The sequence below is a fragment of the Paramisgurnus dabryanus genome, chromosome 18, assembly GCF_030506205.2.
Source record: "Paramisgurnus dabryanus chromosome 18, PD_genome_1.1, whole genome shotgun sequence".
NCBI lineage: Eukaryota > Metazoa > Chordata > Actinopteri > Cypriniformes > Cobitidae > Paramisgurnus > Paramisgurnus dabryanus.
In genome coordinates, this window is record NC_133354.1 from 18,305,568 (window position 1) to 18,317,627 (window position 12,060).

The window sequence follows — 12,060 nt, forward strand, 5'->3', positions numbered from 1 at the left end:
TATAGCCATAAACTTTTTTAATCGCTGGACAGGTAGAGGTGATGTTGGGTAAGGGTCATTTTAATTTTAACTGTGGGTTCACACCAGACGCGTTTTATGCGTCAAATTCGCTTCTACCGCGCGTAGGTGGAGGCTTGAACATTTTGAGTGTACTCGCTTCATTCGCACGTGAAATAGTCATCGAGACATTCACACGGAAATTCGCGTCATGGGAGGGGCTTCTGCAACTCCGCTGGCTTCCTGTAATCACGTCACTACTAGGGCGGCACAATTTTCCGCCAAAGTTAATATTTTTCAAGTCACGCGTTTCCAGCGGCAACGCTCAATTTGCGCCATTAGCGCAAACTAGACGGGCCAATGAGGCGGAATCACATCTACCGCCCTGCGCTAAACTCCTCATTTGCGCCGCGAGACCTCCAGACATGCTTCAACTCGTTACATTGATTTAACTTTGAAAGCACTCACGCTTGACGCCTCTACCGCGGCTGGTGTGAACGCAGCTTAAGGGGCCGTGTACATTAAATCTGCAAATTTTTGCTCACACCTACAAAGTGGCAATTTTAACATTCTTTAATAAATTATCTATATGGTTTTTGAGCTAGAACTTCACATTCGTACTCTGGGGACCCAAAAGATTTATTTTACATTTTAAAAAAGTCTTGAGAAATGTCCCCTTTAAGGCGTTTACACCTGTTGCCAGCATATGTTTTTAATTGTTTCCAATGGAAGAACCACACTTTTAAAAAACGGCAGCAACGGGCAGGTTAAAAAATGTTAAACTTTGGTTGAAACGGTCAGCTTGTCAATGTCACTTTTCACTGAGCCATCCAACCACAGTTGAGGAGGGGTGGGACAAATACGACAAAAAACAGCCCATCGTAATGACTGATAAACAGAACAGAAGTATCATGCAACCAAAGCGCTCAGTTAAGGAAATGCTATTAAGCATTGGCCTGCTGTTTTCAGCTAGAAGGGATACAGCTACGGCCAAATCTCGCGAGATGTTGGGTTTAGGTTTGGGGGTAGGATTAGGGTTAAAAACAGTAATTCTGGCTACATAGGATACAACAATGGCCTAAATACAGTGAAATGTTGGGTTTATGGTTGGGCTTGGGGGTAGGATTAAAATGAAAACAGCGCTTATCAGGCGAGATTTCACAAGATTTTGTCAATTTTCAACCGCGTTTTAATGTACACACCCACTTAGTCTGATTGGACAAAATCTGGGTAGTGCACGATGAGTCATCAAGTATGTTCATCTTTTTTCACAAAACACATTTGAAATGAGTCTCTTTTCAAAAACCTGTAATTTATTCTGTTCAGAAGTATACCAGGCTACAGGGAGCATGACAAACAATAGACACGGATGAAATTTTGATTTCATGGGGTTCTTAATGTTTCTTCCTGATGAAATTTGAAATAGTTTTTATTGTCCCTCTGATAAAAACCAGTCCGTGCATGTAATTTTGCCTAAACAAAAAACCTTATAGGATACTGAACACACAAAAACAAAAAAATAAATTAACAACGTTTTTTGGCTACGGCCCTACCTAATAATTGAACACTTCAGCGAAGTGATTCATTCTCGTACTTTTCATGCACCCTTGGATTGTGTTCCAGTGAGAGTTCATATCTTCAGCACTCCGGTGAGATGCTGTGATTAGATAAAACCCGCGTACGGTGGCTTCAGGGAAGTGAGTTTAGAGCAATGTAGTTATTTGCTGTGTTTTCCCAGGAGCCCACAGAGCAGGATATTGAAATTGTGTCCATTGGATCATGTGTGCACAGGCTCAGTCCTTCTGGACCTGAGATTTCTCACAGTGCTGGAAATCAAAGTCAGACTTGAAAGCAGAGCCAGTAGATTCTGCTGCCGATAAACACAACACAACAGCCAGGCTTTCTCGCATACAGTGGAGATTTTCCTTCAATTAATTGTTCAGGGTTATCAAATAATGCTGCAGTAATGCGTTAAAGAGCATGAGTACAGCGTGGCATAAAATTGAAAGAACAGTGTCTTTGTGGTATTAATGGTAGCTTATTATAGTCTTTGTATAAATGGTTTTATCCCGCCACAAGACTGTTTGATCATAAAAGGATGATATATGCTGTAAAAAGCTTTCTGCTATAGGTGATTGTACAATAAATCAAACAGTACTGTATCATGTATGGAGAAAATAGCCTATTTGTTATATAGATAAATGTGGGCATCTAAAGGTAAGCCTAAAGCTCGGAGTGCAGTCGCGAACGTACGTGCACGGTTGAACGCAGAGCCTTGAAAAGTAGTTTATTTGAGTCGTACGTGTATGCAGACGTTGTGACCAAATGTAATGCATCTCCTGAGCTACATACTACATAGTCCTGCTCGCGCACGTATAATGTATGCAGTGTTTAAAAAATACATACATGTAAATAGTTGACTATACTTTTGACCCTTACATTGCATTGTACCCCAACGGTTTGGGTCAGGTTGGGTCAGCTCACCTCACTTTGGCTTGATTGGCTTTTCCATCGAGTTAAGTAACACTTTGAAGTGGGAGGGATTATAGGCGCATTGTTATATTTGCGCTGTCTACTGCTGTGACATCATACAAATGAGAGCATTGTTGGAATACATCCCCATACATTCATATAACGTTATTTCACCACAAATAGATGTTTGCACATCAAGTTTATCACTACCTCTGTCTCACATGACAGTTTCTGTATAAACACCCGTGGCGTCAGTCGACACGCTCCTCTGAGCCCCATTTAAGTTGGATTTATGCATATATAAGCAAGTCTGGAAAAAACACTGTTATTGTCACGACCTGGTCTCTCCATTTCTTGTCTTATCCGAGTTTGGGAGATTAGGTTGTGACAGTACATGTCTGCCCTGAGAGAGTTGTGTGACAGGCCCTTCCGCGGTCCACGTTTCTCTCAGGGTTCGTGAATTGTTTCCCGCTCCCTTATGTTTGATTAGCTTCAGGAGTTTGTTGTTTAGAATTCCCTATTTAATTCCCTTCTGTCCTGTCCTCCGTGCGTTGGTATTATTCTCTGTTCCCTTTCCAGGTCCCTGTGTTTTCTCTCTGTTCCAGGTCTCTTGTGTAAGTTTATGTAGTTAGTGTTTCCCAGTGTTAATGTTAGTTAGTTAGTTCTCATGACTGTCATTGTTATGTTTTACCCCCTCGTGGGTGTTTTTGTTCCATATGTTCATGTCCATTAAAGTATTGTTTATTTAAGTCTGCTTTTGGGTTTTTCCTCGTCTTCCCCATGTACCGTGTCATGACAGTTATGGTGTTCCTGATTCTCAACCTGTGGATGTTTTTCATCGCTAAAAGGGAGTTTTGGAACTTATAGCAGAGCACAGATGACAACATGTTTGCTCGAGACAGCGCAAGCTAGCATGAAGGTAAAGCTTATATTTTACATTGTAGCGATGATGCTGGTCGTGATGATTCTCCCAAACCAATAGTGATTTTGTGTCACGTTTTGGTATCAGCTTGGGTCGCTTGGAACCGCAACTGAGGTGGTACTAAAAAAGTATCGGGTACTATGTACTATGTTTTTGGGGAAAAGCCCCCAAAAGTAAGCTGACCCGACCCAAACCAAACCGTGGGGTACTATGCAATGGAAAAGCGCCATTTGGCTTTTAGGCAGCTGGATATACATTTATCAGGGGCGCCACTTGGGGGGGGGGGGGTAGTAGGGGTTAGGACGATTTAAGGGCCTACGCACTTTTGGGGGCCCCAACAGTAATAGTAATGCTATAAAAATTACAAAAGTATCTACCAATGAGTTAGCAATAAAACAATGTTAATTGCTTGTTTTAGCATTTCTGACAAAATAAACCCCCCATTCACTGCATGCTTTCGTCCATACACTGTAAAAAATACTTTGCTGCTGCCTTAACATTTTTTGTTAAGTCAACTCAGATTTACAAGTCATTTCAACAGAGATGAGTTGTCACAACTTATAAAATATAGTTGAGAAAAGTTAACTTAATTTTATAAGTTATAACAACTCACCCGTAGTTATAACAACTCATCTCTAGTCAAGATAAATAATAGTAAGTTGAAATGACTTATAAATCTGAGTTGATTCAACAAAAAATTTTAAGTCAGCAAAGTATTTTTACAGTGTAGCCTCAAGACTAGAGGCAGTCAGTCACTGAGTGAGAGATGGTAAACTGTAAAATTAGAGATGTCTTTGATGAGGAATTATAAGTCTGGATATCAGACATTTTTTAGAAAGGTATATAAAATTTATTTACTTTAAATTTATTTTGCTGTAATGTTACCAACCACTACCTAATAGTCAATTCAAACAGTCCAGATAGATCTTGAATTTGTAACCACACTAAAATAAATTATTCATTAAATTTACTCTGACTCTATTTTTTTAGTTTAAATGTAGCTTAAATAAATTGATTGCAACCACTTACCTTAAAAAATTGAGTATTTTGAATAAATACTTTTATTCAGTGCACCTGCTAGCATTTTCCTGTAAGCAAACTATGCTAGCGGACTTTTAGCTTACTATGGTCGTGTATACTAGCAGACTCAGATAAGCATCGCTGTCACCTGCTCTTCCCTGGGAAGTTCCCTGACTCTTCTCCCAGATAAAGAAGGGGGTAATCAGGATGTCACTTAGACTCTGCCTGTGAAAACCAGACTAAAGTCTCAAATCTAATTGTGAGATAAAGAGCATGACTGTCAATACTTAACATATCAAAGTTATATTTTCACAGAATGTTCTTTACGATGATTTTATGTAGAAAACAGTAGACAACAAATAAATACTTCAGCTGGGTTTTCACAGGCAGAGTCAAAATTATCTATTTTTTATATGAAAATTAAGGTTTTTGGGTTAAGGTTCATACACACCATAAAATGTATGATTAAAATTTGAAGAAAGTTGAATTTTCTCTGAATATTTGATTACTGTTCAGTATTTTCCCTTTAAATTAACATGTGCACAATAAATCATCTTATAGCTACAGACATCGTAGGTCTCTGACTAAATACTGATAATAGTGGCCAAAAGCAATAGCAAAAGTAATAGGTCTTTATTATTAAATTGCAGTCAAAGATTTTGGATAGCTAGCTTAGTTGTATGTTTTGTACAAAATTTGTGTGGTATGGGGCCCAACTTCATATTCTTTCATAAGGCCCAAAATAGCTAGTTTAAAATTACCAGTACAGTATGTCATTTTACTGTTAGGATAATGTATGTCCCCCTGTCTGTGAACTCAAGGCTAAAGTCTCATAATCTAAATTTGAAATTTGGTGCATGAAATTTAGATTTCAGTCATTTATTTTTAAAGTCTTTGACATGACCTTACTCGGTCAATATTATAGATATTAAGGTTATTTTTCACAAATGTAGGATGATAAACAGTAAAATCATTAAAAAAATAATTTAGCTGGGTTTTCACAGACAGGGTCACATATTATGTTATATTAAACATGGGTGGTGTTATGTCAGAGAGGTTGAAAAGTTGGTTCTAAGTTAGTTATTTGTACATCCCGTGTTTAAAATGATTAAAGCCATTTAAAGCTCCATAACAAAAAGTAATTAAGATAAAAAGAAATTATAAAAAGACCTTTCCCTGTTGGATGTGGACTGCATGCCAAAAACAAACAAGCAATCACTGTTGGGACAACTCGACTGTTATTGTGATATTCATCAAGGGTTTTTCCATTGCACTTTTCTCTTTGTGTTTGGGGAAAACACTATTGCCAAAATTATATTTGACAATTATTTTTTGGCGGAGACAAGTTTGAACAGTGTCTTTATTGTGTATTCATAAAAGAGTAATGCAAATTTAATGATCATATTAAAAAAATACATCAGAATAACATCTCTGTGACCGATTCACAAGGTAAATATTTTAACCATGCATTGCACAATTTCCCGAACTACACGGCAAACATCCAAGCCATTCATTTCTGAGCTATGTAATTACGTGAAGTGTAGTGTCAAGCTTGTGTACCATAGCACAACAGAGCAATTCAAATACAGAATGTATGCGGTACGAAACCCAGGTCAATCTTTAGTGAAAGGCTAAGCAACCTTAAGGTTTGGTTTTTAGTAAAAGCATTGATCTGTTAAATCTGCACGCCCATCAACTGAGGATCACAAGTCTAACATCTAAATTTACTGCTAAACCAAGATCATGCTGAGTGTTGGCAAGAACATTTCAATACACACATCTGCAAGGCAGCAATACTATGAAATCTTATAAAAAATTGGGCAGAGTTGTTGTTTGTCTTGCTGTCGCAGTTCAATATTGTGAGAGAAGAAACAGACGCAATCTACTTAGCATTCCTTACAGCCACTCACATGTTTGTAAAGTCTGGCAACACAATATATGCATCTCTCCCAAAAAACCATTCCACGGGTGCCAGGGTGTATTAACCTCCTACATTACGCGGGATAAACCACACCGGGATTTACGCTTATTTTCCTACAGTGTGGAAGAAGAATTTTGAGACTTGATAAATAAGCTCTGCAGGCCAAGAACGTCCTGCACATTTCAAACAGGAACTGCGCATATAAAATTATGATAAGACAAGGCAAGGGAGGATGCAAGAATAACCAAATCGGATCTAAAAAATTCCTGTTAGCGTTATTGTAGGGTCTGTTAATATTGACAAAGCTATTTACAATAAAAAAGAAATGCGAAATAGCCGGCTATACAAAATTTAATTGAAACCACAGGACCTGCGATGCATTTTATCGTCGGTTTTTCCAATGCTGCGAATGTAATTCACTTTATTGTGTGAACCAATAACAATACTCTGGGCTCTCAGCCATAACCAGAAATAAGCCATTTAAAAAGCTACACTATATCTAACTAACTAATAAATAAATAAATAGCAACTTTCGCTATAGGCATTTTTCGATAGCTAATCACAAAGAAAGCAAACAAATTAACGCAAGTTATTTTCACCTGAACATCACTGTATTATTAGAGAACTTCTCTAGATTACCATATTACCATGGTTAATCAAATCTAATGGCACTTTTACTTGACAGTGTGGATGGAAATCAAATGAAGACTCGTACCCTGCAGTTAGGCTAACTGCCTAGTACTGAAATATTTGCAATTTTCTGTAATTGTGGAAACCTGGCGGTGAATTACTCGCAGTGTGAGCCGCTTCGGCAAGGGACCGTAGTTCCTTCAAAGAGATGTTTTATGAAGTAGCAGGCATCTAATTCTCTTTACTTTGATTTGAGACAGTTGGGGAAACTTCTGAATGTAAGGTTGATGTGCCAATGTGAAATCAGTGCTTGTAATGCACTGTAGGTTGCTTTGGACAAAAGCGTCTGTCAAATGTGTAAATGTTGATTATTATTTTGTATAAAGGGCAAATATTATGTCTATTTTTCAAGATGTAATATAAGTCAGGTTGGCCTAGAATGTGTCTGTGAAGAAAATACCCTAAAGATCATTTATTATAACATGTCAAAAATGCCCCTATTTGGGTGGGAGCAAAAACGTGTTGTTTTCATGTCTGTACCTTTAAATGCAAATGAGCTACAGCTCCTCACTCCTTTTAAAAATAAATCTGAATCCTGTGAATACAGTCTGAGACAATAGTAGTTTGAGCCATATTAGCAATACAATGTGTTAACAAACACATTTACAAAAGCTTTGGGGTAAAAAAAACAGTTAGTCATTGGCTGTGGGCAGGGCTTTATCAATGTGATGTCATATTAACATAAGAATCAAAACAGCATGTCTAAGGAGACTGCTTTGGTTTAATGGGGATTAAAAAAAAGGAGATGGTGGATTTTTTCATTGTAAAATTGTTCTGTTCACACACTGCCAACACACATTTATTTCTTAACAACTTGTCAAAGTGGATTTTGCATAATTTAGGGCCTTTAAAGGAAAAACACAGTTTTTCAATATTTTACTATGTTCTTACCTCAACTTAGACAAATGAATACATACTATCTTTTTTCAATGCGTGCACTTAATCTTTGTACAGCGCGTCGTGAATGTGTTAGCATTTAGCCTAGCCCCAGTCATTCCTTAGGATCCAACAGGAATGAATTTAGAAGCCACCAAACACTTCCATGTTTTCCTTATTTAAAGACTCTTACATGAGTAGTTACACGAGTAAGTATGGTGGCACAAAATAAAACCAATTTTTTGCCAATTTTTTAAGTGGATAAAAACTATATTGTATGGCGGAAAAGAGCACTTAGTTTGCAGCACTTCGACATTGGCGCGCAGTAACATCATCACTCCTGGTTACTCCCCATCTCGCTCAAACTTCTGTCAATATTATTTGCATATTTATGCAATTTTATGCAATGAAATTCTGGGAACTTGCAAGAATTGCGGGAACTTGCAAAATCTGTATGCAGCTTTTGAATGATGTTCATGTCACATAATCGCGTCACTTCATAATGTTTCCATGGCAACAGGGGACATGGCTGCGCTTGTGTGAAGTAAATGCAACCATTTTCAACTTTCTGCTTAGATTTATGTGATTTTTGCTTCAAAAATGCAGGGATTATGAAATCATGCAAGCCCCGCATATTTTGTGCATGGAAATCTGCAATTTATGCTGGGAAAGTGCGGCATATTTGAAAAAATGCGGCCCGATTAAGTGTTGAATCGTGCAATCGCATAATAACGTTTTTCTGGAGGGACTGACAATATTTTTTTATTTTATTTTTTGCTTAAAAAATCGCCACGTTTTATTTTGTGCCACCATACTTACTCGTGTAACTACTCACGTAACAGTCTTTAAATAAGGAAAACATGGAAGTGTTTGATGGCTTCTAAATTCATTCCTGTTTGGATCCTAAGGAATGAATGGGGCTAGGCTAAATGCTAACACATTCACGACGTGCTGTACAAAGATTAAGTGCACGCATTGAAAAAATATAGGTATGTATTAATTTGTTTAAGTTGAGGTAAGAACATATAAAATATTGAAAAATGGTGGTGTTTTCCTTTAAACCTGATGACAAAGCTTACAACATTTTATGCTCTACCTTTGACTATTATACTGTGCAGAAAGTTCCAATCCTACAATTTTAATCAATAAGAAGACCAGAAAAGCACTGTAGGATGCCATTTTATATGTCATTATCTATTTAAAAGATACTACGACATGTTGTTATTCCCTTACTGGACAGATTTTTTTTATGGCAGACGCAGGTAATCACACTGAGCTGATATACAGTCATAACACACTTATGCTAGTGTGATATTTCTTTAATAACATCTGTGGCTCTCTGAAAACTTGTCTGACTCACTGATGCATGGCTCTCAGCTGTGTTGCTCGCATCTGTGTGTTCAAATGAGGATATTTGCTTCACACTTTTAACAAAATAAACACGTCTTGCCTTGACATCAGGGAAAAACTTGTTACAATGCTTTAACAGGGGTCAGATTTTCATTTTATGACTTGGATGTCTACAAAGAATAACTAAATGCTACTGTAAACAGTGGAGACTCTTGAGGTTTTTGATTCGCCGCTGTGCTGTAGAGCTGTAAGCCGTATCTATAACTTATTAAGCTTCGATATCTAGGGTGTCCTATTTTGGTAGGCAGCTTTGATAAACAAATCAAAGCATTTCCACAGGGGCTCAGTGTGTGTTCCTCAACCCTCCACCCTCTATACAAACCTGACATGAACAGCTCCATTCACTCCTCTCGTGCAATAAGACTGAAATATGCAGATTAAAGAAACATGTACAGTGTTTTACTAAAAGATACATTGAATATAATCTTCTGTATGTAAAGATCATGAACACCTTTTTTCTCAAAGCATATAATTATGTTTGGCAAAAGGTGCAAATTAAATTTAACACCACAGATTACATTTCTAGGAATTCACAGATGGCAAGCTGCCAGGAAGGTTTGACTGATATTGGAATCTGATTATCTTTCTCTGTGATCTTTGTAGAGGTGTGCAGAAAAAAATCTCAAAAAAATGATGGGTTATTTTCAACCCACACTGTCAGGTTTAAAACTGTACCTTTTCTGTCACTGGGGTAGCTTCAAATGTTTATTTTTGTACATTTATGGGTATACAACACATCTTTTGGGTACAATAATAAACCCTATAGGACCTATTGCGTACCTTTAAGAAACAATTTTGTACTAGTTAAATGTTAGGGGTACAAAACATTTACCTGTACCTTAAAAGGTTCACAATAGGTTATCATGGTACATTATTACAAGACTCGTGCTATTCACAGATAACAACCGCTCAAAACTAATAACAAAACCCGGATGCTGCAAGTCAATTTGACAGGTACAGTTTAATATATTACACAAAAATACATTTAAATAGGTTTTTTAATCATATAACATTATATTCACAAATTATTAAACCAAATAGTGTGCTTGCGACATTTAAACGTCTTGTCTTATCTTAAAACCCAAAGTAAACAGGTTTTCCTTGCACTGTAAAAAATACTTTGCTGCCTTAAAACATTTTGTTGAATCAACTTGGATTTACCAGTCATTTCAACTTACTATTATTTATCTTGACTAGAGATGAGTTGTTATAACTACAGGTGAGTTGTTATAACTTATAAAATTAAGTTGACTTTTCTCAACTATATTTTATAAGTTGTGACAACTCATCTTTGTTGACATGACTTGTAAATCTGAGTTGATTTAACAAAAATATTTTAAGGCGGCAAAGTATTTTTTACAGTGTGTGGAAGGTTTACATTAGTTAAAAAAATGAGTTTTCAAATCAATATTTAATTTTTCACATCGAGTCCTGATCATACTGTCAGCTTATTTCTGTCATAACACCCACAGTACCGTATCTCTTACAGAATGTACCCAAAAGGGTACAACATTGTATTATGTTTTGTATACCTGTAGAGATACAAAAGGGAACCTAATAGGTACAGTTTTGTTTTTCTGACAGTGCAGCATTGGGTAAAAAATGGACAAACTTAAAGGGAAAACACAACAGTTTTTCAATATTTTACTATGTTCTTACCTACATATCGATCTTTTTTCAATGCGTACACTTAATCTTTGTACAGCGTGTTGTGAATGTGTTAGCATTTAGCCTAGCCCCATTCATTCCTTAGGATCCAAACAGGAATGAATTTAGAAGCCACCAAACTATCAGGATCCTGTCAGAATCGTGTCTTGAATTATATCTAGTCTTTGTGACAGGGTCCTGTCAGTATGTGGGAGATGCGTGGTTTTAGTATTGATTTATTCTGACCACGCATTTCCCGGGTCTCGTCACTTTTTCCCCGGTCCCTTACTTGTGATTTGTTTCAGGTGTTTGTTATTTATTTTGTCCCTATTGAAAGTCCTTGTGTTTGATGTTCCTTACTCGTGCGTTTGTCCTTCTTGTGAGTTTTGTGACCATTTATTCCTAGTCTAGTTTATCAGTTAAGTGTCAAGTCTCTAGTTTATTGTCAAGTTTAGTCTAGTCCTGTTAGTCTTTTGTATTTAAGTCTTGTTTCTTGTTGTTTGCCCCATCGTGGGGTTTTGTTTTGCTGTTTTTGTTTAATAAAGTGTTCATTGATTTTCTACCCCCCTGTCTGCACTTGGGTTCATTTTCCGCAATTCCTGACACAAACACTTCCAAGTTTTCCCTATTTAAAGACTGTTACATGAGTAGTTATACAAGTAAATATGGTGGCATAAAAAAGGTGGCGATTTTTAAGCAGGTTAGAAAAAAAGAGAACTATATTGTATGGCGAAAGAGCACTTAGTTTGCAGGACTTTGGCCTTGGTTGCAGTAATATTGCCGGAAGTTTGAGCGAGAGGGGAAGTAGTCAGGAATAATGATGTTACTGCACATATAGTTCTCATTTTTTATCCACTTAAAATCATGGAAGCGTTTGGTAGCTTCTAAATTCATCCCTGTTTGGATCCTAAGGAATGAATGGAGCTAGGCTAAATGCTAACACATTCACAACGCGCTGTACAAAGATTTAGTGCACATATTAAAAAAAGATAGGTATGTATTAATTCATCTTAAGGTAAGAACTTATTAAAATATTTAAAAAATTGTGGTATTTTCCTTTAAACGACCAAGCATTTTGGAATGAAACAAACGAGCATAAGTTAAA

The 12,060-nt window shown here is 36.9% G+C and overlaps 1 protein-coding gene across 12 annotated transcripts in view; it reads right to left on the reverse strand.

The window, feature by feature from the left end:
* Positions 1-12,060, reverse strand: part of nrxn2a (neurexin 2a) — a 467,328-nt gene that overhangs the window by 59,908 nt on the left and 395,360 nt on the right. The window lies entirely within an intron of this gene.